Genomic DNA, 26,135 nt, shown 5'->3' with positions numbered 1-26,135 from the left:
CTGCAGCCGCAGAACAAACGCTTCGGAGGTGCTGACAGGGCCGGGGCTGCAAGGGGCGAGGCCAGACAGGGCTCCCGGAGGAGCGAGGGCCCTGCAACTGGGCCTCCGCCATCAAATTAGTGCCCTGGGCGGGAGAGAGCTGGGCCCTTCTGCAAGGACTTCAAATCCCATACAAACACATTTGCTTACAGGAACTGGGGCGGGGACACCATTAGTCATTGACGCATTTGCCATTTTGGCACAGCAGTCTGTTTTGAAGTAGAAACGGATTTTCCCCTCTACAGCCCATTAAAAATATATATACATACACACACATATGTATATAAAATACACACATGTATAAAACACACATAAAAAATACACACGTATATAAAATACACTCATATATAAGACACACACTCACACACACACACACACACACATCTGTTAACCCTTTGCAGTCAAGTCAACTTGATTTATGGTGACCCCATTGTGTCAGAGTAGAACTGCTCCACGGGGTTTTCAATGGCTGTGACCTTTTGGAAGCAGACTGCCAGGCCTTTCTTCCAAGGTGCCTCTGGGTGGGTTTGAACCATCAACCTTCCAGCTAGTAGCTGAGCTTATACATAGATATAGGTATAGATATAGGTATAGATATAAATATTTATGTATGTAGTATCTGTATACACACCTGTCTGGACAGGGGCCCTGGGAAGATCTCACCCTTAGAATAACATCTACCTCCTTGGTGTAGCCTGCCTCCTTGGTGGGCCTTACCCCTCGTCCTTCGAGAGCCTCAGTCTGAGCTCTGCAGCACACTTTTCTCCTGCTCCATCGGGGACTCTCTGTTGTGTTCCCTGTCAGGGTGGTCATTGGTGGTAGCTGGGCACCATCTAGTTCTTCTGGTCTCAGGCTGATGGAGTCTCTAGTTTATGTGGCCCTTTCTGTCTCTTAGGGTAATATTTTCCTCTGTCTTTGGTGTTCTTCATTTTCCTTTGTTCCAGGTGGGTTGGGACCAAACGATGCATCTTAAATGGCCGCTTGCTAGCTTTTAAAACCCTAGACATCACTCACCAAAGTGGGATCCAGAACATTTTCTTAATAATCTTTGTTATGCCAATTGACCTAGATGTCCCCCAACATCATGAGTGCTGGGCCCCACTCATGATCCAGCAGCCCACTCCCATGGCCTCTCGGGCACTGAAGCTCCTACTGTTTTCCTGTGTGCCCCCCAGGAGGGCTGGCTGGCCTGCTGGGTCCCCTACTTCTTTTTTAAGCAAAGAAACTGACTCTGAGTTTTAAACCTCTTTTTGCGGAACACAGAAAGAAAAGTGCAATCATGGATTCATTATAAGCCCAGGGTGCCCTGTTTTCATTCATTCTGTCAACACTTACTGAGCACCAACTAGATGTCAGGTACTGTCCCCATCACCACTCCACCATCATTCACCACCTGTGCCACCTAGGCTATCGGTCCTCCTCTCTGAGCCTCAGTTTCCCCACCTGCAGAATAAAGGTCATAACAGCACCTACCTCCCAGAATTGGGTGACCACAGAGGTAACATGCTGAGTATTCACCCTGGGCCTGGTACACAGCAGCCCCTGCTGAATGGTGGAATTGTATTGTCATTAACTAGTGCTGCTGAACAAATTACTCAAAACTTAGTACTTTAAAACAACAGCAAAACAAAAACAGCCTCTATTATCCCCACAGTTTCTGGGGGTCAGGAGCCCAGGAGCAGCTTAGCTGGGTGGTTCTGGCTTAAGGCCTCTCATGAGGTTGTGGTCAAGATGTTGGCTGGAAGGCCACCCCTAGATATGTACCCAAGAGAACTGAAAACATGTCAACATAAAAACGTGTGCACCCAACTGGACAAAACCAAAAGCTAAGAAATTTCCTGAACACAGCCAAAAACTTCGAGGGACAGAGTAGCAGGGGCAGGGGTCTGGGGACCATGGTTTTGGGAGACATCTAGGTCCAGTGGCATAACAAAGTTTATTAAGAAAATGTTCTGCATCCCGCTTTGGTGAGTGGTGTCTGGGGTCTTAAAAACTTGTGAGCGGCCATCTAAGATGCATCAGTTGGTCCCAACCCACCTGGAGCAAAGGAAAATGAGGAACACTGAAGACACAAGGAAAACATTAGCCTAGGAGAAAAAAGGGCCACATAAACCAGAGACTCCATCAGCCTGAGACCAGAAGAACTAGATGGTGCCCAGCTACCAACAAGGACCACCCTGACAGGGAACACAACAGAGAGTCCCCGATGGAGCAGGAGAAAAGTGTGGTGCAGAGCTCAAATTCAGTTAAAAAGACCAGACTTAATGGTCTAATGGAGACTAGAGAAACCCAGAAGACATGGCACCCAGACTCTATGAACCCAGAACTAAAGCCATTCCCAAAGCCAACTCTTCAGACAAAGATTAGATTGGACTATAGAACAGAAAATAATACTTGCAAAGAGTGTACTTCTTAGTTCAAACAGATACACAAGACTAAATGGGCAGCTCCTGTCCAGACACAAGACGAGAAGGTAGAAAGGGGTAGAAGCTGGTTGAATGGACACGAGAAACCGGGGGTGGAAAGAAGGGGTGTGCTCTCACATTATCGGGATTGCAGCTAGGGTCACATAACAATATGTGTATAAACTTTTGTATGAGAATTGAACCTAAGCTGTAAACTTTCACCTAAAGCACAAGTAAAAAAAAAAAAAAAAAGTATGCACCAACGTTCACAGAAGCGCTATTCTCATAGGAGCCCAAAGGTGGACACAACCCAGGTGCCCATCAACAGATGAATGGGTAAACAAGATGAGGTCTACCCATACAATGGAGTATTACTCAGCTATGAAGAGAAATGAAGTTCTGACCCATGCTATGGCATGGGCCAACACTGTAAACATCCTGTTGAGCGAAATCAGTCAGTGGCAAAAGGACAAGTATTGTATGATCCCACTTATAAGTGATATTTAGAATAGACAAATGCATAGAAAGACAGAGTAGGTTAGAGGTTACCAAGGGACGGGGGGAGGGAGGAAGTAGGAGTTATTGCTTAAGGGGCAGAGTTTCTGTTTGTGGGGATGGAAAAATTTTGAAAAGAGATGATGGTTCTAGTTGCCCAACACGGAGAATGTAATTAATGCCGTTGAATTGTATGCTTAAAAATGCTAACAATGGCAAACTTTATGTTAGATATAGTTCAGGATTGTGTGTGTCAGGCACTGTCTTAGGCCCTCTCCTTATATGAACTCACTTAACCCCCGCAACCTATGATAGGGTGCTATCATTGGCCCCATGTTTAGCCAGCTGACTGCCACTTTCACAGGGACCCAGGGCCATAGCTGTAGGTACCCACGCCACATTGAATGTGCTGCTGGGTTTGGTTTTGCTTTGTTGGGGGTGGTGGAGGTGAAATGCAACGTTCTTGTCTCTTGCAGCTTTTGGATCACTGACATTCTGGAGACAGGTCTGCGGAGGTGCGCCAGGTGTGCCTTGGAGTCCGCTAATGAATCAATCATTGGCGCAAGGGTACAGAAGTCAGGGCTGGGCCAAGGCCAGAGCCCTGTGGCACACGTCTGCAGACCTGTCTCTGGAATGTCTCCTGGGGACTGCCACCAGTATGTGGGGCTCCAGGTCAGAGGCATGTGCTCAGAGAGCTCTCTAGTTGCTCCCAGGGGCAGTCAGCTCTGGCATTTTGGCTCAGCGAAGATGGTTCACCCTCTCTGCCCAGGCAGGCTCTTCTCTCCTGCTCCCCTCCATCGCAGCCCCAAATACGCCTGGGTGAAAACCCCTGTAGTGAGAGACAGGCCTTGGGGACCCTCAGCATGCTGTGTCTGGCTGTTTTCTAGGGAAGCATCAGGGGACGCCCCGGAAACACTGAGCGTACCCCCACCATTCCCCACTGTGTCGCTGGGCCCCAGGCTGCTTCTTATCAGCTCCCAGACAAACTCCAGCCAAATCCTGAAGCGGCCCCACCTGTTCTGCAGTTGGTGGTTTAGGGGTTTTTTTAGGAAGTGAAATGAACAGCACTCTTTCTGGAAGGCAAAGATAAGGCTCGGATCTGTCGGAGCGATGTCTGCTGGAAAGAAATCTCTTTCAACTTGCGGGCAACTTTCCAGCTCAGCTCGGGTGGTGAGGAAGCTGGCAGCGAACCCGCTGAGAGTTGGACCAGGCCTGGTGGTGGCACCTGGCCTTCTCTCCAAAGCAAGCAAGCCGTGGGTGTGGGCCAGCCAGGCACAGCCTCTGGAGCAGCAGCTGGAGGAGTGTGGGCCTGGGGATCTGGTGAGCAATGGGCCTGGACTCCAATCCCAGCCGGCCACCTCCTCCCTCCCACCCCCTCTTCCTCACTCCCCTGCCAATGGGGCCCGTTCCGGCCATTGCAGGCCTTGGCTGCCCAAGGACCACATTTCCCAGACTTTCTGTTGCTTCTTAAACTCTAGCTTGGTCCTCCCTGACATTGGAGAGTCATTCCCTGGTTTAAGAAACTGCTCTGTCTGGCTTCTGAGGTGGCCTCATTGTTACACTGAGTCTCTGTAGGAAACTCAGTCCCAGCCCCCTGTATCAGCCAGAATGGGGCTGGTAGCAAATAACATAAACCCTTACTCAAAACAGCTTGACAATAAAGGGAATCTATTGTAATGGAAAAATGCAATGGTAGGGTTATGTAGGCTTCAGGTCAGGGCTGATCCAGCAGCTCAGCAGTGTCTCTAAGGACTCAATTTAGGATACCTACTAGCTGGACTAGGGGGCTCCTTGTTTATTCCTACCCCTGAACCAATTGCTGTGACCAGGAGTATGGGAATACCCTGATTTGGTTAGACCAGTCAGGATCCACTCAAACCACATGGCTGCTGCAGAAAAGGAGAGGGACAGATTGGATTTTGGGGAGGACACAAATTTCACTAATTTTCTTTTCTAATATACAAGTGTAATGACTATTGTGGATCTGACGAGCAGTTCTCTGACTGTTTGCTGCAAGTCTGTGTGCTCCTTGAAAGGACGGACCTGTTTGGAGTGCTCCCCGAGACTGCGTCCCAAGAATGCTCCCTGAGACTGCATCCCTGAGAGTGGTCCCCAAGAGTTCTCCTCAAGCCTGTACCCCTGAAAGTGCTCCCCAAGGCAGGGGGACTATCGGAGCCTCTTTGTTAGAGTTTCCAGACCAGGTTAACTTTCCAGAAAAATTCCTCCACAGTGAAGGCATGGAAGGTGGGCTCCAGCCTTTTCTTAGAATGCCGCCCTCTCCAATCCTCAGTTTCCTCGACTGTGAGGTAGAAATTGAAGCACTTGCTTTCCAGGGTTGTTTGAAGGGTGAAATAAAAAAACCCACTCCGTTCTTTGGTATTCAGGTTTGCAGTGAGAGACAGAAACTCCAGAGCAGCAGTGCCTGAAACCAGCTCTCAAGAGGTTTATATCTCTCATTTGCAGTGTGGGGAGTGTCCGTGAGCATCTGAGCTGATGAGGGGCTGGCCTGTTGTGAGGGAGGCCCCCTTCATCTTTTGGTGTCCCTGCTGGGCAACTCTCTCCATCAGTGAGTCCTCCACTGTGCAATCGGGTGCTGCCAGGGCCGTTGGGGTGGAGAGCAGGGCCCTGCCCCTGCCCCTGGGGTCCACCCCTTACTTTCCTTGGGCAACTGCCTTAATCTCGCTGAGTCTCGAATGCCACATCTGTAAAAGAGATCCCTTTCATTCGTTCAGAGTCCCTGGGTGGTGCAAACCAAACACTTGGAGGATTGAGTCCATTCAGAGGAGGTGCCTTGAAAGAAAGGCCTGGCAATCTACTCCTGAAAGATCAGTCATTGAAAACCCTGTGGAGTGCAGTTCTACCCTGACACACATGAGGTCACTGTGAGTCGCAGTTGACTTGATTGCAACTAGTCTGGTTTCCATTCATTTGATGAGTAATTCCTTTCCTCCCTCCCTTCCTCACGGAAATCACAGTCCAGGGGGGCAGACAGACACTTAACTGGCTTTGATCTGATATTAGCCCAGCGGTCTCCAAATGGCCACCCAAGGTAGAGACTGAGGCGAGGAAGGAAAATAGTAACACTCGATTAAGGCTGTTTTTCTCTAAAAACTGAGAAGAAAAAAAAAAAAAAAACTTCGCTGACATTAACACACAGGTTGGCCTGTGTGGCCAGGCAGGCAGCCCAGTGCCCTAACCTCAGGTTTCTCATCTGTAAAGTGGGATCACAGCTGTGCCATCAAAGGGTTGTTGAGAGACCTGAAACAGCTCGAGGTGCTGAGCTGTGGCTGTCACTGTTCCCTGGAGGGAGCGGGCATGCAGGGAGGCAGAGGACTGGGCTGAGCAGCTGACTCACCCTTTTGCTTTCAGAGTTTGGGACACTCGGAGGCTGGCATGGAGCCAGTTAAATGGATTTATAGATTAACTGAGCTAATCCTTATGAGATGGGCACATGGTTTATGAGTTGGGCACAGGGCTTAAGAAAATGCCTGCCAAATAAATAAATAAGTAAAATAATCCATCTCAGATTAGAGGTAAAAGAATCCATCTCAGATTGGAGACTGTTCTGGCTGAATAGTGTCTTCCAACAATTCCTGTCCCCCTGGGACCTCAGAAGGTGACCTTATTTGGAAATAGTGACAGAAATGTATTGTCTCACAGTTCTGGAGGCCAGGAGTCTAAATTCAGGGTGTCAGCAGGGCCAGGCTTCCTCCGTAGGCTCTAGGGGAGGATCCCTCCTTGTCTCTGCTGGCTTCTGGTGGCCCCAGGCTTTCCTCACCTTGTGGCAGCATCACTCCAGCCACTGCCTCCGTCTTCGTGTGAGCTTCTTCCCTCTGTGTGGCTCTGTGACTCTCTGTGGTACTTCGTTGGTGGCAGCTGCAGGAAATGAATGCAGAGCCGATGGTGACAACCAAGCCCAAGCAAAATCCAAACAACTGGTGAGGAGATGGAGAAGAGATCTTACTCTCCACCATCTGCCAGGGTCTAGCACAGCGCTTAGTGCTTTGCTATTGCTTCGATGATGGAAAATTATGACCCTTCTGAAAAAAGTTCAACATCGAATTATCCTATGACCCAGCTACCCAAGAGACTTAAAAACAGGGATGCCAACAGAAAACATGTACATGAATGTTCACAATAGACAAAAGGTGGAAATGACTCATATGTCCATCAATAGACGAATGGCTACACAAAATGTGGTCTTAAATCCACACCATGGAATATTACTCAGCCATAAAGAGGAATGAAGTTCTGATCCACGCTACCACATGGATGGACCCTGAAACCGTCATGCTGCATGAAGTAAGTCAGACACAAAAGGACGAATAGTGTGTGACCCCACTTACATGAAATATCTGGAATAGGCAAGCGTATGGGGACAGAAAATAGATCAGTGGTTACTAGGGGCCAGGGGGAGCAGAGGGAGGGCTACTGAGTTTCTGTTTGGGGGGATGAAAAGTTTTGGAAAGAGATGGTGGTGGTTGTTGCCCAACGTGGTGAATGTAATCAACGCCACTGAATTGTACGTACACTTAAAATGGCAAATTTGAGGTTATATACATTTTATTGCAATAAAAAATAGTAAAACACACAACACACACACACACGCAGACACGCACACGCGACAAGGGTGTGGAGGCTCAGGGGGACCGAGGTGGCACAGCTGGGTGACAGAGTGGTGCGGACCTGGAGCTGCCTGGGCTATGAGAGGACCAGACGGAGGTGTGGAGAGGAGCTGGAGTTGAGTGGATACACGCTGGAGTGACAGAAGAGGCCGGACCTAGAGGAGCAAGTGGGGCAGGGGACGGAGGTGGCTTCCGGTCTGGGGTCCCGTGGGGATGTCTCTGTGCCTGAGATGGGAGCCCCAGAGGCCTGGAGCAGAGGTGCAGGGCTGGGGGAGCGGCTGAAGAGGGAGGCAGGTGTGGGTTGAGGGTCAAGCGTGTGGGGTGAGGGGAGGGAGGGGAGGTCTGGGGTGCTTAATGGGAGCCATGGGAGAGTGTTTTAGAAGAGGTGTGTCACCGCTGGTGGTCCCGCTGTGCCCTGACACCCTCACCATCGGCCAGGACACCCCCAGCCCATCCTTTCCTCATTGGGGGCCTGGGAGGCCCAGCCAGGGTTTCCATGGTGGTGGGACATGTGGCCAGCAGGGGTCATCAGAGCCTACAGAATGGGGTGGGGATGGGGATGGGGTGGTGCCCACAGGGCCCGTCTCCTGGGGCCTCCTCCAACTTTGCCAGGAGGGACCGTCCAGTCCTGCCAGGCCCAGAGGGCCCTCAGAATGCCTGCTGCTGGGAGCCTGGGGCAGCAGCCCCTCCACCCAGCACATAGCTGAGGGCAGAAGGACCCCTGGGAGGACCGTGGTGGGCATTTGACTGGGGCAGAACCCTAGGGGGGTTTCTCTCCTCAGTAGGTCTGGTGAGAGTCCAGGCTCCAGGATCTTCTGTGAGTTCTTGGGCAAGGACCTAACCTCCCTGAGCCTCAGTATCACCTTCTGCAACACTGGGCCAAGAAGGGAGGCATGGGGCTTGCCCAGAGCAGGAGCTGATAGGAGTGCTGCTCTGGTCTTCCCCCCAGGCTCTGAAGAATCTCTGGGCCAGAAAGCACTTCGACCCAGGAAGCAAGGGCCACCAGGGTACACACCCTCACACATGTGCACAGCACACACCCTCACACACGTGCACGGCACACACTCTCGCACGTGTACGGCACACACCCTCACACATGTGTACTGCACACACGCTCGCACACGTGCACAACGCACACCCTCACATGCATGGGACACACTCACACACGTGCACAGCACACACCCTCACATGCATGGTACACACCCTCACACATGTGGACAGCACACACCCTCATACACATGCATGGCACACACCCTCACACACGTGCACAGCAAACACCCTCACACACATGCACGGCACACACCCTCACACACCTGCATGGCACACACACTCAGACATGTGCATGTCACACACAGAGCCCATGCCCTCGCACCCTTATGTGTACCAGCACACAGGGTCCACATCCTCACACACACATGCACGACAACACAGGGCACACACTCTTGCCTACACATTTACCTACACACATTTACATACCACTGCACACATGTGCATGGCACACATGGGGCACACATGTGCACACACGTGCACTGGCACACAGAACACACAGCCTTGCACACATGCTTACCAGCACACATACTGACACACCCTTGCACACATGTCCACTGGCACTATCACTCTATCACAACCCCAACGAGATGGACTGACACAGTGGCTGCAACAATGAGCTCAGGCACAGTAACGATTGTGAGGATGGCGCAGGGCTGGGCAGTGTTTCGCTCTGTTGTGCATAGAGTTGCTATGAGTCAGAACCGACACGACAGGACCTAACAACCACGACAGTCTTGCCTCATTAACCTCAGGCAGAGATTAGGATTTATAAGCAGGAAAATCACATCAGATCACAAAATGGAGGACAACCACACAATACTGGGAATCATGGCCTAGTCAAGTTGACACATATTTTGGGAGGACACAATTCAATCCATGACATTGAGATACTCTTCAGAGCGCTACAATGGGGAAGGTGACAAGCAACTTTCTAAGCGTTTGTGGACCTGCCCGTTGGATGCAGCTGTGCCACGCCCCTTCTGAGAGCGAATAACCCAAGTGTCCATCAACGGATGAAGGGACAAACAAAATGTGTTCTCTCCATGCAGTGGAGTATTATTCAGCCATGAAAAAGAAATGATGTTCTGATACATGCTACAGCATGGATGAACCTGGAAAACATGAAGCTGAGTGAAGTCGGTCACAAAAGGACAAAGATGGTAGGATCCCGCTTACATGAAATATCTAGAGTAGGCAAATGTATAGATCTACAGTTACTAGGGACTTGAAGGGGGCGGGGATTGGGGAGTTACTGTTTAAGAGATATTGAGTTTCTGTTAAGTCCCTGGGTGGCACAGATGGTTAGCACTTGACTACTAACCTAAAGGTTAGCATTTCAGTCCACCCAGTGGTGCAACAGAAGGCCTGGCGATCGACTTCTGGAAAGATTACAGCCAAAACCCCCACAGGGCAGTTCTGCGTCGTAACACACGGGGTCACCCTGGGTCGGAAACAACCTCCACGGCAATGGATTCAGTTTTTTCAGTTTTTGAGTTTCTGCTTGGGGTGATGAGAAACTTCTGGAAATGGAAAGTGGTGATGGTTGCACACCAGGGTGAAGGTCATTAATGTCACTAAATGGTAAAAAAAAAAAAAAAAAAAAACCCTTAAAAGGGGTTAAATGGCAAAAATTTTTGTTATATGTTTTTTATCACAATTAAAACAAAACCCTTTCTGTATAAGAAAAGCTCTCCAGCTTGGCCAGTGGGGTTCCCGTCCCCTGAGACTGGGCGGCAGGAGAGGTGGGGAGCCCCTGGCACAGGCCGGGCCCTTGTTGCTCCTACGGAGCTGAGGGAGATACCAGAGCCTCGGGGAGCCTCCCGCTCAGGACTAAAAATGGTCCCAGTTAAAATGGGACCTGGTATAGCCTGGGGCCAGGAGCAGGCCTCCTCCTTGGCAGCTTTGATTCTTTTAAATCCTCAGAAAGGATGAGCCTGCTCCAGGAGGAAACGGCACCAAGGTGCCAGCTTGCCTCCCCTTTTAAGTTAGACATTCCTGCAAGAGCTCAGCCTGCCCCAGCACCCTCCACCCACCGCATCCCCTCCAACCTTCCACCCCTCCACCCCCACCCCTGCACCTCCTCCACCCCAGCACCCCCTCTACCTCTGCACCCCCTCTACCCTTCCACCTCCTCCACCCCTTCACATTTCCACCCCCTCCACTTCTCCACCCCTGCACCCCCGCAGCACCTCTACCCTCCACCCTCTCCACCCTCTCCACCCCTCCATGGTTCCACCCCCCTCACCCCTCCACCCCCCTCCCTTCCACGCTTCTACCCCTCCACACTTCCACCCCCTCAACTCCTCCATCATCTCCATCCCTCTACCCTTCCACCTTCTCTACCCCCTCCATCCTTCCACTCCTCCACCCCTTCCATCTCTTCACCCCTTTGCACCCCCTCAACTCCTCCACCCCTCCACCCCTGCACCCCTCCACCCACTCTACCCCTCCACCCACTCTACCCTCTACCCCTGCACCCCTCCACCCGCTCTACCCTCCACCCCTGCACCTCTCCACCCTTCTACCCCCTCCGCCCTTCTACCCCCTCCACCCATCCACTGTCTCCACCCCTCCACCCTTAGACCCCTCCACCCCCGTGCTCCCTCCACTCCTCCACCTCTCCACTTTCTCCATGCCCTGCACCGGCACCACCTGCATCCCTCCACCCCTATACCCCTCCACCGTTCAACCCCTGGATCTCTGCACCCCTCCACCCTTCCACCCCCTCCATGCCCTGCACCCCCGCACCCCTCCACGCTTGTACCCTTCCATCCCTGCACTCCTCTACCCCCTGCACCCCTCCATCCCTGGTACCCCTGCATCCCCTTCCACACCCTGAACCCCCCACCCCCTACCTCCTGCACTCCCTGAACCTCAGGCCCTGAACCCCTGAACCTCTCTACCCATTGTGGCCCAGGGGACAGGGTCAAAGCTGTCCCCTCAGGAGAGTCCTGGAGGCAGGGGGTGGTGGGCAGCATAGTCGCCTGGGGGGGCCTGAAGGCCACCTCTGGAAAATGCCACAGTGACTGACCTTGTTAGGGATGGACATTGTGTCCTGCAGTTGGGTATGGTTGGTGACACTTTGCATGGAATACTGTTGGGGTGTGGCAGCGTGGGTGACATCATCCGGCTGACATGCTAAGTGCCTGTAGTGGACCCTATCCCTGCCTGACCCCTTAGATTCCTGGTTCGGGCTCTGTGGGCTCATTCCTTGCAGCTCACGCTCTCACCTTTGGACTGACGGCTGCCCGGGGTTACACAGCTGCTGCGCCTGTATGGCAGAGCCAGGGGCCAGGTCCCTGCGAGGGTCCTCTCCTCCTGGAGGTACCAACCCAGTAGGTAAGGGGTTGAAAATGTGGCTCCCTGGCATCAAGGTGGCAGGCCACATTGAGTTGTAATACATATCCCTAGGGCACCCAGTGGGGCCAGCTGGGACCTGCCTGAAGTCTCACCTGGCTTCTTCTGCTCCCTGCTCTGTCTGCCCCTTCCCTCAGCAATTTCCTTAATGAATCACCACAGCGTTTGCTTCTCAGTGTGTATCTTCCCAGAGCGGAGTAGACCTGGCCACCCCTCCCTCCTTATTCCATCATGGCTCCCCACTGCCCTCTTCTGAGGGCATGCTGGACCTTGCAGGATGACAGGAAAAGTCAGGGTGTGTGTAGGGAAAAGCATTTCAGGCAGAGGGAACAGCAAGATGAGATCTGGGAGGCTGGGTCTTAGGAGATGAGCCTGGGGAGGGGAGCACAGGGAATGGGAGTCTGAGGAGGGGCAGGTGGGCCTGGGTGGAGAGGCGGCCAGCCTGGGCAGCAGCCCTTGGGGAAGAGGGGCTGGGGCGGGTCTGTGGGGCCACCATCTCCTCTGAGCGCCTGGCAAAGAGAAGGCTTCGAGGGGTGGGGATAGAATAAACACCCTTGGAGGTCCTCCTTGGCCACCTGTCTCCCCTGGCCAGTCCTTGGTTGCTTCCAACCACAGGGTGCTCACCCCCTCTCTGAGGGCTGTGGCATTTTTGAGTAGGTCTCATTGCCTGAACATTCCATCACAGAGGACAGTCCCCTGCCTCCCTGCAGTCCTGCTGTCTTTGTCCTGGGCCCACGCAGAGAAAGCCTGTGTGCGTGTGTAGGGGGCAGTGACAGGCCATGGCAAGTAAGGCTCTTCCACCAAGAAGGTGGGCTCCCGGCAAGGCAACAATGCATGTGAGAGCTTAGAGGTGGAACAGCCACAAGGCGTTCTGGGGTCTGTCGGTCCCATGGTGAGGCTGCAGCCAGGGCAGGGGGTGTGGGCTGAGGGTGGGCGGGGCCTCAGATGTAGGCTGTGCCTTTGCTTTGATCCCGGAAGCCATGTGGAAAGGTCAGTCTGGGGGTCTCTCTCCAACCCAGGATCATGGACACAGGGCCTAGGGCACCACCTAGCATCCCTATCAGCTGCTGTTCCTTGTCCCAGACATATTCTGTCCCCCTAAGGATTTTTTTTTTTTTAAGGATAAGAGGTGAGTGTTCTGGGGGTCTAGAAGCTGGCCACATGCCTGTGCCTGGCTAGTTCCGCCACCAGATGGAGCTGCAAGCTGAGAGGTGTGGTTGGACTGGGGTGAGGGCAGGGGTGCGGGTGGGATGAGGGGAGGGCCCAAAAAACCAAAAAACGAAACTCATAGTGACCCTACAGGACAGAGTAGAACTGCCCCATAGAGTTTCCAAGGAGCCCCTGGCAGATTTGAACTGCCGACCCTGTGGTTAGCAGCCATAGCACTTAACCACTAGAGCAGAGAGCAGACAGGGCAAATAGCCTGGGACAACCAGCTGAGAGCCTGAGGGTGCCTGGGGATACATGATGTGGGAGGCTCAGCTGGGCTCCTGAAGGATCCAGTCTGCACCTGGCTTGGCCATGACTTCCAGCTGGTGCCAGCCTCGATGGGCCTCATTGGGAAGAAGGGCATCTAGCTTCCCCTGGCCTTGACCAGCCCCTCCTACCTGACCACTGCTCTCAGGGGAGACACTGCCTCTTCCTGGGTGGTAGGTGGCTTGTGGGGTTTTTAGAGGGTGGGAGCTGGGCGGGGAGAGCTTGGGCTTATGGCCAGCTATAGGAGTCAGGCCCCTGTAGACACGCCAGCCGCTGGGAGTGCTTTTGTCCTTTGTCTCTTCTCCCATGGTGGAGGGACACATTGGTCCTGCTTACCACCTTGGCTTTAGGCCCCCAGCCCAGCCATTGCTCCTGGTCAGAGCAGGTGCTTGGGGCTATTTGCTGCATGTGTGAACGGGCCCTAGGATCCCCTCAACTCCTGTGGACAGCCTGGCGGGCGCCTTCTTGTCTTCATTTTGCAGATGGGGATACTGAGGAGGCCCAGAAATGCAGGGTGACCTACCCCAGGTGAGTCAGCCAATCTGGACTGTGTCCAGCCAGCACGTGGCTGTGGCACCTCATGGCTCCTACCCTGGCCACAGCTTTAGGCCACAGGGTGGAGCAGTAATGGTGGAATGTCACAGGCTTTAGTAGCAGCTGGAAAAGGCATTTGTAGAGGGAGGAGCTCAGACAGCAGCTGGCGGCCACCCCTTTCCTGCTCTCCCACTGTCCTTACCCCACCCCACCCCTGTTGCTAGCCCCTCCCAGCCCCAACCCACACCCTCCCACCCCACGAAAGCCCCGCTCCCAGACTGAGCAAGGCCTTTGAATCTCCCTATTATGAGCTGTTTGCTTTCAGATCCGGAAGGCTTTTTTAACTGAAGTCACAAGATTTGGACCTTCAATGAGAATGTTACTTCTTCTCCTACATTCCACTGGTTACAAGTGAGTCTCACGTCCAGTCGACTTGAAAGGAGACATAGACTCCCACTTCTCGATTGGGGGAATGGCAAGATTCTAGAAAAGCAGGAGCCCTTGAGTTGGCTCGGACTCGTAGCGGCCCCATGAGTAACAGAACGAAATGTTGCCCAGTCCTGCACCATCCTCACAATTGTTGCTGTGTCTAAGTCCATCCTGTCAGTCCATCTCGTTGAGAGTCCCCCCTCTTTTTCGCTGACCCTCTACTTTACCAAGCATGATGTCCTTCTCCAGGGGCAGATCCCTCAGGACAGCATGTCCAAAGTAAGTAGGCTGGGCGATGTTGTTGTGGCCTGCTTTGGGAAATGTTATAACCCGCCACCTATGTGTAAGGCATGGAGCTTATGTGACAGTCCTGGGCAGCCAGCCAGGAGAGGAGATGGCGCTGGGGGACTGAATCAGTCAGAGTTCTCAGTTGTAGACAAAGAACCCACTCCAGCTTGGTTAAGGAGGAAAGAAATGTCATCAAGGATATTAGTAGCTTATGGTGTGTTCTGAGAATCACCCGGCCAAGAAAGTGCCCCAGTTACCGCAAGACTGTTTCAGAAGTGGTCTGCTGCCACCCCAGTGATGTTCCACAGCACAGGTCAAGGGGTTCTCACACCAGGGCCCTGCCCCTCCTGCCTCAGGTGTCTGATCCACATCTCTGGCACACCTCTGGTGGCACACTCTCCAGAGAATGGATTCTGGGTGACTAGATGGACCCTGACAGAATGGAAGAAAAATGTGGAACAAAACCTCAAATTTCTTAAAAAACAAACAAACAAAACCAGACCTACTGGACTGGTTGAGACTGGAGGACTTCCTGACATGATTGCCCTGAGATACCCTTCAAACCTTGAACTGAAACTAACCCCCAAGGTCACCTGGTAGCTAAATAACAGATTGGCTCAAAATATAACGAATATCACCCATAAGTACTGTGCTCCTTCATAAAATCATCTATATGAGACCAAACAATAATTACTTTAAAACAAAGATGAGAATGTAAGGGGTCAGGGAGCTAGATGACTGGAAGTGGGACACCCAAAACAGACATAACGAGACTGTCATGCGTTGAGAGGAATGTAACCAATGTCATTCACCAAAAACACAATAAAATATTATCAAAAAAAAAAAAGGATTCCGTGTGACTCCAAACTGAAGTCTCATGCAGGAAAGAGTCAGTTCCTGGGCAGCGAAAACAGTTCACGTGCTTGGCTGCTAACCAAGTCCACCTTGGAAGAAGGTGTCTTGGAAGAAAGGCCTGGCAATCTACTGCTGAAAAATCAGCCACTGAAGACCCTACGGACACCCTAAATGTCCACCAACAGATGAATGGATAAACAAAATATGGTGCATACCTACGATGGAAATGAAGTTCTCGTGCATGCCACAACACGGATGAACCTTGAAAACATCATGCCGGGTAAAAGAAGTCAGATACAAAAGGGCAAATATTGCCTGATCCCACTTACGGCGACCCCACGCACAATAGAAAGAATTGCCACCTGGTCCTGCACCAGCCCCAAGATCGATTTCGGATTTTGGACCATTGTGATCCACATGGTTTCTGTTGGCTGATTTTCGGAAGTAGATCGCCAGGCCTTTCTTCCTAGTGCATCTTAGTCCCGGAAGCCCGGCTGAAACCTGTGCACCATCATAGCAGCACACAGGCCTCCGGCGATGGATGGGTGGTGGCTATCCACGAGGTGTGCTGGCTGGGAACTGAACCTGGGTTTCGCACATGGGAGGCAAGAATTCTACCACTGAACCACCATATATTAAAAATAAATAAATACTCAAAACTCATCATTTCTTAATTATTTACTATACTTTGCTTATTTTATCTGTGCTCTGAAGGTTGTTTACATTTATTGTATCATTAAGGTGGAAATAAGGCGCCCTGGTGGCACAATGGTTTAGGAGCTTAAACCCACCTAGAGGCTCTGTGGGAGAAAGACCTGGTGATCTGCTTCTGCAAAGATTACAGCCTTGGAAACCCTATAGGGCAGTTGTCCTACAGGGTCGCTATGAGTAGGAATCAACTTGACAGCGCCGAACAACAAGGCAGAAATCCTATATGATGGTGTGCTACTGAACATCTCTCCCCAGGTCTACATTCAGTGATGTCACGTTGGTAGCTTGAATTCAGGAGTATTTACACCATGGAGATTGGCAAATGCTACAAATCAGGGTTCTCCCCTCCTCAACCCCTGGGAACTTGTTAAACATTTACCAATACACCATTGCTGTGGTCTCCACACAGGCAAATCTAGGAAATGTGCGAGATGGGGGTATAGTCCTATTGGAGTTTTATGAAGCATACCCCCAGAAATCCTTTTACTGAACCCCATTGTCTTAGTTTCTTAGCACTATGTTTGTTTTTGTTTTTTACTATAACAGAAATACCATATGTGGGTGGCTCTAAGTTGGTGGCTTTAATGAACAGAAATTCGTTTTCTCACAGTTTAGGAGGCTAGAAGTCCAAATTCAGGGTGCTGGCTCTAGGGGAAGTCTTTCTCTGTAGGCTCTGGGGAAAGGTCCTTGTCTCTTTCTCAGCATCTGACCCTTGATTTCCTTAGCGATCTTCATGTTCCGGTTTCCTTCTCTGTGCCGAATTTGTTCTTTTTATATCTCAAAGGTGATTGGCTTAGGACACACCCTACACTGAGGTAGTCTCCTTAGCATAACAAAGAAAATCTTATTCCCAAGTGCGATTACATCCACAGGTATGGGGGTTTAGGATTTACAACACCTATTTTGGGGAGGACACAATTCAGTTCATAACACCCATGTTTTAGCTATCTATTGCTGCGTAACAAACCACCCCACTACTAGTGGCTTAAAAGCAACATTGTTTATTTTGCTCATGGATCTGAAATTTGGGCAGAGCTCAGGAGGGACAGCTCACCTTTGCCCACCATGGCACCAGCTAGGGTGAGTTGGCTGGGGCTGGAGGATCCGCTTCCAAGATGGCGCACTCATGTGGCTGGGAAGTTGGTGTAGGCTGTTGACTGGGAGCTCAGCTGGGGCTCTGGACCAGGGTTCTGGGCTGCTTGGGCTTACTCGCAGCATAGTGGCTGGGTTCCAAGAGTGAGCATCCCAAGAGACAAAAAGCAGACGGTGCCATTTTTTTTTTAATTAATTAATGGGGGGGGGCTGAAAATACACACCACAAAACATACACCACTTTAACAATTTCTACATATATAATTCAGTGACATTGGTTACATCCTTCAAGTTGTGCCACCTTTCTTGACAACCTTTTCCAAACTATTTCACCATCATTAACACAAACTCACTGCCCCCCTAAGCTTCTCGGCTATCCTTTTGTGTTGCTGCTGTCATTTGATCACATGCAGATAATTCTTTAACAGAGTGTAATGCTTAACGCAGATGTTCTTTTCTAACTATTATTTAGTTTAAAGGGACTTCAGGTGTGTTACAGCTCTTTTAGAATTTGTCTAGTAGGTTTTCCAGTTCTTTCCAGAAGACCCTAAGGGATAGAAAAAAAAAAAAAAAAAGGATGGGGGAAGAAAAATCAAACAAACAAAAATTTAAAAAGATGACTTCAGGGGATGGTTTTGATTCAAGGTTTAAAGGTTTCCTCAGGGTGATAGTTTTGGGAGGGGGGTCATCCAGCCTCCATGGCTCCAGAAAGTCTGGATTCCATGAGAATTTGAAATTCTGTTCTGCATTTTTTCCCCTTTTGATCAGGATTCTTCTATAGAACCTTTGATCAAAATGTTCGGTAATGGTAGCAAGGCACCATCCAGTTCTGGTCTCATGACAAAGGAGGCAGTTGTTCACGGTGGCAATTAGCTACACATTCCATCTCCTCCTCCTACTTCTGACTCTCCTTCTTCCTCTGGTGCTCCAGGCAAACAGAGACCAATTGCCTTGCCTTGAGTGGCCGCTCACAAGCTTTTAAGACACCAGACGCTACGTTTGGAGTAGAAGGTAGAACAGAGCCATTGAAATCAATACTAAGCCAATTGGCTGAAATGCCCAGAAGTAGCCAGTTCTTTGAGGCCTGGCCCGGACAAGGCACACGGTCACTTCTGCCGCATTCTATTGGTCAAGAAGTCATGGAGACCAGAAGCAAGGGGAGGAGACACAGACCCACCTTTCAATAGCAAGAGTGTCAAGGAATTTTAGGACCATGTTTTCAAATGCCACACCCCAGGAGGCCAGATGGTCTGAAGATGTGCTTGCTAAGCAGAGGCTGGCCCTATGTTTTGGTTTCTCATTTCCTTCAGCACTCCCTGTTGCTCTTCCCTTGGGGCCGAGAGAGGGCACACAGCTTGTCCAGGCTCACCCAGGCAATGGGTGATAACATCAGCAGATGGTGATGTGGAAAGTTCTATGTGCTCATTTTACAGATGAGGAGACAGCTCAGAGTGGCTAGCTCCGCTGGCAAGGATCACAGAGGGAAAGGGACAGAGGTGCGATTTGTTCCTGGGTCACTTCCCTATTTCCCACCCAGGTTCCTCATCCCAAGCAACTTCAAGGACTATGACCCATTTGAGACCCTAGCCTCCTCTAGCCAGAGCTGGCTTCCAGAGCATTCCAAACCTCTGTTGCTTGATGCTGGGCTGGCAGCCTCTGATTGATGGTGAATTGAGCTGACGTATAATTTGTACCTTGCATACAAAGACATGGTGGTGGCCAGAAAAGAACTGAAACCAACCATGAGTAATTCCTGTGCTTTCAACAAAAACACCAATAACTTGAAAGTTTAAATAAATACTGCTCAACCCACCCAGGTGTGAAGGGGAAAAGAGATACCTAAAACCGTCTGAGCTGGGGTCTCGAGGGCGGAGGTGCTGGGGCCCTGCTCCCTGTGGACAGGAGCAGGTCAGCAGGGCTGAGATGGACAGCCAAGGGCTACTGCTGCCTGTGCTGGCCAAGGGTGACCAGCCACCTAAGGATGGGAGGCCCTGCCTGGCCTCCACACTGCTCCCTCCCATTCGGGCCCATCATGCTACCTCCACATCTTAGCACAGGCTGTTTCTTCAGCCCAGAATGTCCCTCTCTGCCTTCCTACCTAGTAAACTTCTATTCATCTTTGAAAACCCTACCAAAAGGATGCCACTTCATTCTTTCATTCATTGAGCAGACATTCACTGGGGTCTACTGGGCTGGCCATGGGGCTGGGGAAGAAAGTGATAATCGAGCATGGTCTGGTCTTGCAAAGGACCTCATAGGTTTGTAGGGGTGACAGTTATAACAGAGGCGATGGGAGCATGGGAAAGACACAACGTGGTCAGAAAGAGTTGAGTTCAAATCCTGCCTCTATCACTATTCAGCTGTGTGACCTTGGACAAGTCACTTCCCTTGTCTGGGTCTCCATTTCTGCAGCATAACAAGACTCCACTCTTAGAGCCCCCAGGCTCCAGCCACCGCTCCTCCCTTGAAATGGCAAGGCAGCTAACTGGGCACACAGGCCCCCAACATAGAAATGCTATCACCCCCACACTCAGAGCAGCAAAGGATGAGTGGAAGGAACTCTGCGTCACGTGGTTTCGGTCTGAGTCCTGGCCCTGCCGGCTGCGGGCTGGGTGGCCTCAGCAGAGGTGGTCCTTGTTGAGCCTCTGTTGGCTTCTCTCGGGTGGAGAGTCCCTCTCGCTCTGCTGGCTTCTGTAGAGGACAGCATGGCTGGAGGCTGGGGTGAGCAGAGACTGGACTGGTGTTGGGAGAGCCACTGCCATATGTCTCAGGCTAGGTGCCCCCAGAAGCAGATTTCCAAAACAAGGATTCAAGCGCAAGTAGTTTACATGGGAGGTGACCTTAGGAAGCACCAGCAGGGGGAGTGAAATACGGAAAAAATATAGCTAGAACATGGTGTATTTTTTTTTTTTTAATTTACTTTTGTTGCTGAGAATATATACAACAGAATATACACCATTTCAACAGTTTCTACATGTACAATCCAGTGACATGGATTACATTCTTTAAGTTGTGCAACATTCTCACCCTCCTTTTCTGAGTTGTTCCTCCCCCATTAACATAAGTCATTGCCAGCTAAGGTTCCTATCCAATCTTTCTAGTTGCTGTTGTCAGTTTGATCCCATACAGATAGATCTTAAAAGGGCTCAATGCTCAAGGCAGGCATTCTTTACGAGTTAAGCTAAATTACTGTTTGGTTTTGAGAAGACTTCAGGGGATACTTTTCGTTTAAAGATTATCTTAGAGTGATAGTTTTGGGGATTCATCCAGCCTCCATGACTCCAGAAAATCTGGATTCTATGAGAATTTGAAATTCTGTTCTGCCTTTTCCCCCTTTTGATCAGAATTCTTATAAAGCATCTTTGATTAAAATGCAGAACATGATGTATCATTAGGTGAATTACCACGCTGGGCAACTGGGGCTCAGTCCTGCTGGGGAACTCCAGGAGACAGTGTAGAACGTACAGGGGCAGATTAGCCGATAGGCAAGGTAAGCACGGTGCTTGCCTTGCTTACCAGATCATCTATAGCGAATGATTTCACGTTTTTCACCACATCAAAGATTCTGCTTCTAGATACGGCTGGCATCTGTCTCTCTCCCAACACCACAGCATCTTCCTACAGAATCAAAGCCTCTTTGCAAATTTACAGTTCCTGACAGGGACTGGATTACCCAGTGAAGAAGGTATGGTGGAAAACATAGGAGATTAGGACGTAAGCACAGGTGAGTCCTTGCTTACCTTGTTTATTGAGTAATCCGCCCCTGAGGACATGGGCAAGGGAAGTAGAGTATTTCTCCACTTGGGTCAGTCATTAGTTGAGGGTTGCTTGGGTGCAACAATCTTAAATTTCCAGTCCTTCTGGCTTGCCTTGCACTTGACAAGACAAGCTCCCCAGAGTTGCAGGGGCTTATGGTGGGAAGCCCTCCTTTTGGTATACAAGGGAATGATATGTGCTGGGTGGATGTGGGTAGGGCACAGTATCAGTCAGGGGTCACCAGAGAAACGGAACTAGTTGTTGTGCTGTTCGGGGCCGTTGAGTCGGTTCCTACTCATAGTGGCCCCATATATAACAGAACGAGGTGGTTACCTGGTCCTGTGCCATTGTTTGAGCCCATTGTTGCAGCTACTGTGTCAGTATGGATTATACCTCAACATGAAGAAAACAAAAATCTTCACATCTGGATCAAGAAGCAACATCATGATATATGGAGAAAAGACTGAAGTTGTCAAGGATTTCATTTTACTTGTATCAACAATCAACACTCATGGAAGAGGCAGTCAAGAAATCAAATGACCTATTGCATTGGGCAAATTTGCTGCAAAAGACCTCTTTAAAGTGTTAAAAAGCAAAGATGTCACCAAACTAGTAGAATATCTGTATTTACCTTGTTGTTGTGTTGTGCCATTGAGTTGATTCCAACACATAGCAACCCCGTATGGCAGGGCAGAACTGTCCCACAGGGTTTCCTAGGCTGTAATCTTTATGGCAGCAGATCTCCAGGTCCTGGTCCTGAGGAGCCACTGGTGGGTTCAAACCCTGATCTTGATCTTTCCATTAGCAGCCAACGATTAACCATTGTGCCACCAGGGCTCCTTATCTGTATCTATCTATATCTCCCTATCTCTATAAATAGATTTATTTTAAGGAATTGTCTCACATGACTATGGGGCTGGAAAGTCTAAAATTCCTCAGGCTAACTGGAAACTCTCAGGAGTTGATGCTGCATAATTTTTCTCCAGGAAACCTCAGTTTTTGCTCTTATTGCCCTCAACTGATTAGCTGAGGCCCACTCACATTACCCAGGGTACTCTCTTTTACTTAAAGTCAACTGATAGTAGATTTAATACCTTCCCAGCAATGCCTTGATCAGTATCTGTTTAAATAACTGGGCCCTACAACCTTGCCAAATTGACACACAAAATTAACCATCACAGGCACCAACATTAACCCTATACCATGAGACTTCAGTCTCCCATTTTTCATCATGGAGGGCTGGAGGATCCCATCCTTTGTGAGAAAGGGGGTTCAAGTTGTGTCCTAGTGCTGGGACAGACAGAGGGACAAGGGCCCAAGGTTGGCCTCTGTCCTGTCCTTGTCAAGAAACCTTTGGCCCTAGTCTCCTGGAGCAACAGAGGAAGGAGAGTCAGGAAAAGGAATGTGTGGCTCATTGCCTGCATGAACAACTGGCTCCTCTGCCATGAGACAAGAACTGGATGATGCCTGGCTACTATTACTGAACGTTTTGATCAAAGATTCTCTAGAAGGATCCTGATTAAAAGGGGGGGAGGGATGGAGAATTTCAAATTCTCATGGAATCCAGACTTTCTGGAGCCATGAAGGTTGGACGAACCCCTGAAACTATTGCTTTGAGATAATCTTTAAACCTTAAACCAAAAGTATCCCCTAAAGTCTTCTCAAAACCAAGTAATAGTTTAGCTTATCTAATAAAGAATATCTGCCTGAAGCACTGTGCTCTTTTAAGATCTATCTGTATGGGATCAAACTGACAACAGCAACTGGAAAGATTAGATAGGAACCTTAGGGGGCAATGTTTATGTTAATGGGGGAGGAACAACTCAGAAAAGGAGGGTGAGAATGGTTGCACAACTCAAAGAATTTAATCCATGTCATTGAATTGCACATGTAGAAGCTGTTGTATGTTCTATTGTGTATATTCTCAACAACAACAAAAATAAATTATTAAAGAAAGAAACCTTGAGCCAATGGCTTGGGGACAGGGCTGATTGTGGCCCCATATAGGACTAGTTGGGAAACCACCCTTTCCTGAGCACCTAGTCACTGCCCAGCCCCCCACTAGTGGTGGGAGGGAGGAGGTGGTCACCCTTGGGCATGGGGTTCCTGCTAGTGTTCAGAAAGATTGCCTCGGCCACCGTCTACTGAGTGTCTACAATGCACTCAATACACACACCCTCTCACTTGGTCCCAGGAAGGGGGAGATACGTTAAGCCCCACTTCACAGACAGGTAAACTGAGGCCCAGAGCAGGGAAGTGACCTTGCAAAAGTCACACATCAAATGAGCGGCAGAAGCAGAACCTGAACTCAGTCCATACCCATTCCTTTCCTTATTCATTCAATCAACCCCTACTAGCGAGGGCAGGTTGGCTGGGGATGGACAGAATTAAGTTCTAACCCCATTGTCTGTTCAGAACCTGGCTTCACTGGGCTCTGCACTGGTGACACAGGGCACTGAGAGGGTTCAGTGGAAAGTGCCTGGCACTCAAAACACAGCAGACGTGAGCACTGCCTTCCTGGGCCCTGGGCACCTAAAGGTGAATCAGGCCCTGACACCTGGAGGAAGGTAGAGACCCAGAAAGTAGGGGGCCATCACACGTTATTTTCTAGGATATTCTAGGTTAGAAATAACGTTTGCAAAGTGCTCTACTGAATAGCCAGGGCTGAGTCTATGTCGGCTGGGACCTCAGCTGGAGGTGTTGGTTGAAACACCTACATCAATGGTGGCTTCAGATACTCAAACTTCTAACATGGTGGCTTAGGGCTCCAAGGGTGAGTGTCCCAGTGAAGAAGGCTGAAGTGCTATCACCTTTTGTGACCCAGTCTTCCACTGCATCTGGCGATTAGATGCAGCTCCCCTCTCTCCATGGGTCAGGGTCACATTGCAGAAGGAAAGAATTGGGTGGCCGTCTTCAGAAGATACAATGTCATGGCAGCCACTGGGGAAGCCTGGTCCTATGCCCCACAGTGTGGTATTTCATCTCAGTCTGGAATTGGAAAGGTGGCCTGCTATAGGTAGGGTAGAGAGAGAGAAGAGAAGACAAAGAAGATGGGGGGATGAAGGCAAGAAGAAAGGGAAAGGGAAGGAGAAAGGAGGAAAGAGAAGAAAGGGAGCCGAGGAAGGAGGGGAAAAGGAGGGAGGAGGATGGATTTGAGAAGGTGCGTGAGATCTGTGGCCAATACAAGTGCTGTGAGAAGTTTAGCCTCTTGGGCAAGGTCATGTGCTAAATCTCATCATCAGTCATTCTTGGGTCTGATTAAATCCTGCCCTTAGAGCAGAGCTGGATAGGTTGAGAGTCATCTGTGTCTGTCCAGCATTATTCCTTTGAGTACCAACTCTCCCAGCATCCCCTAGTGGAACTGCCCCTTGTTCACTGCAAATCTGAGGCTGGCCAAATACCACCTTATAGGGGAAACCCACGTTTGTAGGACAGAATGGGGCCAAATAGAGAGGGAAGTAAAACTGAGAGAGGTATGTCTTGGATCCATCTGTACCTGAAGCTGTTATACTTGTGGGCTTCCTTGTTACGGGACCTAATAAAACTGCTGTTTAAGAAAGTTGGGTATCAACTACTTACAACATCTCTTTCCTCCCCTGGATGGAGTCTTGGTCTGGGTCCCAGCACACTGCTCTTGGGGTCCCCTGTCCTCCTTGGTAGTGCTCAGCAGTGGAAGCTCTATGAGGACAGATCCTATCTTGTCCGTTTCCACCGAGGACGAGCAGGTGGCCTACATGTGTGCTTTATTTTGGTCAACATAACCAAACCAGTTGCCATCAAGTTGACTTATTTATGGCGATCCTATGCCTGTCAGGGGAGAACTGTGCTCCACAGGGTTTTCTATGGCTGATTTTTCAGAAAGCGATCTCCAGGCCTTTCTTCCAAGGTGCCTCTGGGTGGACTTGAACCTCCGAACTTTTGGTTAGCAGCTGAGCACGTTAACCCTTTGCACCAGCCAGGATCAGCACAGTGTTCAGAAAAGCACCTAGGTGAAACAATTAGGACAGGTCACATTCCAGCTGTGGTAGACATTGCCCTTATTCACCATTATCTGAATTTCCTCCCCTTCTTGGGCATGGGAATACTCTATTTCCCAACATCCTTCAGTTGGGTGGAGTCACATGACTAGCTTTGGACAATAGATTGCAAGCATAAGTGACATGTGACTTCTGGAGTCCAGCAGTGAAAATTTCCTGTGCAAATCTTCCATTTCCCTTGGCGGCCTCATTTGAGTCAGACAACCATGAAATCTAATTGATTTGGATTGCCAAGTCACCACATGGAGGCTGGCTGCCCTGGAGGGCCACCCAGACTGAAGAGACAATGTGTAGATGAGAATAAATTTATGTGTTGTGTTAAGCCATTGAGATGTATGGGATTTTTGTCACTGCAGCACAGCCTAGCCCATGCTGACTGAAACACTAGCTTTCCACGAACAACAGCAGATCTGGGGAGTGTCAGCTGGAGCTGTGAGGAGTTGCTCCCTGTAGGTGCTCTCCCATTTCCGCTCATCTATTTCCTGTCTGATTGCTGTGTTGTTATTTTTGTGGTTGTCATCGAGTTGGCTCCGACTCACAGCGACCCCATGTAGAAGAGAATGGAACATCACTGGGTCCTGGCCATCCTCACAATTGTTGGTATTTTTTATTTGGAGTGCTTTCCAACCTAAGCGGCTCATTTCCCAGTGCTATATCGGACAGTGCTCTGTTGTGATCCATAAGGTTTTCATCGGCTAATTTTCAGAAGGAAATCGCCAGGCTTTTCTTCCTAGTTTTAGGTCATGGGTGACCGTGCTGGTATTTGAAATACCAGTGGCATAGCTTCCAGCATCACAGCAATACATTAAGTTACCACAGTATGACAAACTGACAGATGGGTGGTGGCCCGATTCCTATAGGCACTTAAATTTGGGATGACATCCTAAAGGAGAGCCCAAGGGAGGTGGGCCAGACAAGAAAATCTGGAGGGGAAACCCAGACACTTCCAGAAGGAAAGAAGCGAGCAGGTCTTTCCTGCAGGAGCA

The 26,135-nt window shown here is 50.1% G+C and overlaps 1 long non-coding RNA gene and 1 other non-coding gene across 2 annotated transcripts; one reads left to right on the top strand and one right to left on the bottom strand.

The window, feature by feature from the left end:
* Positions 1-950: 950 nt before the first annotated feature.
* Positions 951-24,678, bottom strand: LOC126086636 (uncharacterized). Its single transcript, XR_007519563.1, has 3 exons — positions 23,923-24,678; positions 17,319-17,487; positions 951-6,815 (listed from the first exon to the last, which is right to left on the bottom strand). It is a non-coding gene; the product is annotated as an uncharacterized LOC126086636 (long non-coding RNA).
* On the top strand, positions 17,845-17,906 carry LOC126087613 (U7 small nuclear RNA). Its single transcript, XR_007519793.1, has one exon. It is a non-coding gene; the product is annotated as a U7 small nuclear RNA (small nuclear RNA).
* Positions 24,679-26,135: the final 1,457 nt, after the last annotated feature.

This window comes from Elephas maximus, chromosome 12 (genome assembly GCF_024166365.1).
Source record: "Elephas maximus indicus isolate mEleMax1 chromosome 12, mEleMax1 primary haplotype, whole genome shotgun sequence".
Taxonomy (NCBI): domain Eukaryota; kingdom Metazoa; phylum Chordata; class Mammalia; order Proboscidea; family Elephantidae; genus Elephas; species Elephas maximus.
Note: the sequence above shows the minus strand (reverse complement) of the source record. Positions and strands in the feature narration are given on the sequence as shown.